This window comes from Aptenodytes forsteri, unplaced genomic scaffold (genome assembly GCF_000699145.1).
Source record: "Aptenodytes forsteri isolate BGI_AS27 unplaced genomic scaffold, ASM69914v1 Scaffold26, whole genome shotgun sequence".
NCBI lineage: Eukaryota > Metazoa > Chordata > Aves > Sphenisciformes > Spheniscidae > Aptenodytes > Aptenodytes forsteri.
In genome coordinates this window covers 998,520-1,002,790 of record NW_008794125.1, presented here as the reverse complement: position 1 = coordinate 1,002,790, position 4,271 = coordinate 998,520, and positions in this window count along the sequence as shown.

Here is a 4,271-nt window from a genome sequence, read left to right as displayed (position 1 = left end):
GCGGCTGCCGTCTCCTGCAGCGTGCTGCTGTCAGCCCCACCACCTTCTCCGCGCTGCTCCTCTCTCGTGATGATTCCCATGGGTCTGGGCTCTAGTTTGGTTTCCACCATCCCACCAAGGAGGTGAGAAATCACTTGAAAGAGCCATAAACCAGGGCTCCGGGGCTGGCCCTGCAGGAGTGGCAGGACTGAGAACCAGAGGCTAAGAAAAGAGAAACAAAATCAAGGAGATTCCTGCCCATTCTCTGCCCATTCCCCACCGCTTTGGATCTGATGGGCTGATGGACAGAAACGAGAGGAATGGCTTTTCTCTCCTCCTGGACTTTTCTCCCCCCTCCGCTTCCTCTGCTCCACCATCCCGGGCTCTGTCCTGGGGTAAGAGTTTCTCTGCAGGCTTTACCCTCCGAGCCTCCGCTCCCCAGGGAATGCTGTTGGCAGCGGCTGGGGGTGGCAGCTCCAGATAGAGTCAGCAGGACATCTGCTCTTTCATTTTGCTTTTATCTGCTATTTCATTTTGCTTTCGCAGAGGCTGGATGAGCTGGGCTGTTTGGGAGGCAGGGGCGGGGGGACGGTGGGGGCTGTCTTTGGCCCCTGCCGTGCAGACAAGCCAAACTGAGCAGCGCTGAGCGTGAGGATACCTTCACCCCGTGGGGATACAAACCCCTCATCAAAACAAGCCCCCCCAAAGGAGTTTACACCATGTGGCTCCAAGGCAGCAAATGAGCTCAAGCCCTCAGGCCGCAGGAGGGGAGAGGGAGGCTGGGACCACCGAAGCAGGGGGCAGCCCCTCACCCCAGAGCTCTGCCATCTCCCCTCACCCTGTGAGCACGGAGGGAAAGGCTTTACCGTCTGCCTTCCGCAGGCTGGGCAGGTTCAGAGCATGGCCCTCCTGCAAGTGGCAGAGGACCCAAGGGGAAGAGACGCTGCACGCAGCTCGCCGGAGCACAGGAGGGTCCCTTGTCCCCCGAGCCGTGGGGCGGCGGGGTCCTGCCACCCGCGGGGTGCTCAGACAAGGCATCTTGGTGCCCAGACTTTATGTCTGGACAGATGCACCCATCGCTGGCCGGTCCCCAGCGCTGCACGTTGCCAGTCCATCACCTCCGAGGGTGGAAAGTTCCCTTCCTTGGCTGCCTGGCCAGCGTGGTGGAGCCGGTTGGGCTTTGCCAGCTGCCGTTTGCCTGGTCTCGGTCCACCCCACTTCAGCCAATTTTACAGATTCCCCTTTGCCAGCCCCACTTTTGGAGGATCTTTGGCAGAGGAGTCAGTGATGGGGGTTATCCACGTGCCCGTGGCCGCAGCTGTCCCGGCCCGTTGCTTGATGCAGAGCAATCCCCAAGAGAGGACGGTGAATCAGCCACTCAGTAAAAGACAGGTTTGGGCAGCAATTAATATTTTATAAAAGCAAGAAGTCTTGCTGTTGCTGCAACTGGAGGAGCGCAGGCCAGGGAGCAGAGCAGGAGGAGGAGGAGCGGAGGCTGGAGGAGAGCGGAGCAGAGGAGCTGACTCATCAGCCCGAGGGAGGGCTGCCATCAGCCCCGCGGAGCCGAGAGCCGCGGGCTTCCATGCCACTGGGCATGGCAAGAGCCCTGATCCTGCACTGACGGGCTACAGCACTGGTTACACCAAGGCTGGGGGGGGTCTCACGCAGGATCGGGCTCCCAGGAGTGTAGAAACCGGGGAGAGAGAAGGGCTGGGAAGAGGCAGGGGATCAGGGAACAAGGCAGGAGGAGCAGAGGGACCCGGGGCGCTGGGGCTGCATGGGGGCACCTTCGTAGCAGGCAGCAGGGGAAGATGCAATGGATGCTGGTGTCCTCCCAGCGTGAGGCAGATGGGAAGGGTTTCAAAACTGGGGCAGGAGCAGAGAGGAGGGAGGTGGGACCACCATGCCCGGAGCTGGGGGCTGCAGCCTGAAAGCTGAAAGAGGAACAAAGCAACAGCTGAGAGTGCTGGAGCACGATGGGGCTGGGTGGTGGGTCCCATCCTGTCCCCCCATCACCGCTTTCACCCTGTGCTGGCCCATCAGGATGGAGCTGAACCGCTCGCTGGCATCTGTGAGGGCCCTGCACGTCCCAGGTGCTTCCTTGCCCGGAGACCTGCGGTGACACCGGTTTCCACTATGGCACAAAGCTGATCCTGGCAGAGCGGAGGCTCGTGCCCTTCCCCAGCAGTGCCCCAGCACTGGGGCAATGCTCAGCCATTGCCACCAGCACTGGGAGGGACCCACCACCCCACGGTGGGACAGGACCATCTCCAGCCCTCCTGTGGGACCTCCTCCGCCCCGGGGGAGCCATTTCCAGGGCGGTTTGGCAGAGAGGTCAAGGGGAAAAGCCTGAAGCTGGGGGGGTCACTGCCTCCACCGTGTGCTGGGGAGAAGCCCAGCCCTGCCGCAGCGGGGTGCTGAGCTGCACGGCCCTTTGTAATCCCTCCTGCTTTGGGCTGACATGACACAATCTCTTGCTATGTCCATGTTTCTGGAGACTTGGAGGGACCAGCTGGGCTGGGCGGGAGTGCTGCAGCTCCGGCAGCGGGGCTTCACGGGTGCTGGTGGGTTTGGGGTGGTTTTCCCCTCTCTCCATCCCTCTCGGACAATGCCGGGTGTCCGCAGTGGTGCAGGCAGCCCGGCTCCAGCAGCGTTTGCCCAGCCGGTTGTCAGTGCCAGCACTCCTGGTCCAGCCGGCTCGCGGGCACCAGGCTGCTGGGGACCTCGCCCTGTGGCTGGGACAGTCTTCTTCCCCAACCATCTTCCTCTTCACCTGATTGCCAAATCTGCCCCCAGAAGCTGTGGCCAAACCACCCCCCACTTGCTGTCCCAGCCCTCCCACCCTCCATCACCAGCCCCAGCCATCCCCTCTCCTCCTCCATCCACCCGCTCTCCCCCTCCGTCCCCTCCCATCCATCCATCCATCCCCTTTTGTCCTCCCTCCATCCCTTCTCCCTCCTCCATCCCTCCCTTCTCCATCCATCCCCTCTCCCCCTCCATCCACGAGTGACACCAGCCTGGGCAGCAGCACCTGGGTGAATTGGGGTCCGTGGGGTTTTGCCCCCTCCCTGGTGCTAAACTCCTTGGGGAGGAGGGAGCAGGGAACCCGTGTGCAGGCGCGGGCACGCGTGCGGGTGGGAAGAGGCCCTTGGCACCCCGTAACGCTGCAGCGGAGCTGGGAACCCGCAGCCCCAGTGGTCCCGGCCAAAGATGCCGACCCCAACCCACCTCCTGCTCCTCCAGCACATCTATAGGGCTGACCCCGAATCTTAATTTGGCTTAATGCAGAGGCTCTGCCACGCTCCTCGGTCCTTTCCGGAGCTCTCTGGCACACGCAGCCACTGGAAACTTCCCAGAGGAGCCGGGGGAGCTGCAGCATCCCTGCGTGCTGATGAACATCCCCAGCGCTCACTGGGCTGGGGGCCCCTCGCTCCTGGGGTTGAGGGGGGGACATACTGGTTTAAATGGGACTAACTGGAGGCAGCCAGGCTGGGAACTTAATTAGTGGGTGCCCGGCTCTAAAAAGATTAGCCAAGATGCTTTGTTTGGCACAGGGATTTGTCAGCGATGCCGGCAGGGAGGGCACCCTCACCCAGCCAGGCACCGGCACCTTCCCATGGGAATCCCGTGGGATCGGGCCTGGGAGTGGCTCCTCGTGGAGCCGGGGCCTCCCAGAGGCCACTGCCAGGCCGACGCCGAGGGTTTTGGAGGGAGGTTGGCCGGTCCCGGTGAGGTGCCGCTGAAGCAGCGGGGGCGGTTATCGGTGCCACAGCCCTTGGTGGGGAAGGGCTCAGCCCGGCGTCCCCGGCTCCGCCCGTCACTGTCCCCCGGGGACACGCTGGACGCCAGCCCTCCGGCCCCAGCCCTCACTAGGTGCTGGCTGCCCCGTCAGCCCTCCCCAGGCCTGCCCCACGAACAGCAGGACGCGTGCACCTCCCACCCCCTGTAACCCACAGCTGGGTGCCCCCCACACCCGGATGCCCACCCTACACCTGGACGCCCCCGATGCCTGCATGCCCCCCGCTTTTTTTCTCTGGATGACCCCCACACCAGGGTGCCCCCCATACCTGGGTGCCCCCCCAATCCTGGGTGCCCACCTCACACCTGGGTGCCCCCCAATCCTGGGTGTCCCCCAATCCTGGGTGCCCACCTCCCACCTGGGTGCCCCCCAATCCTGGGTGCCCACCCCACACCTGGGTGCCCCCCATACGCCCCCCACACCTGGTTGGCCCCCATAGTACCGGGATGCCCCCCACACCTGGGTGCCCCCCCAATCCTGGGTGCCCACCTCA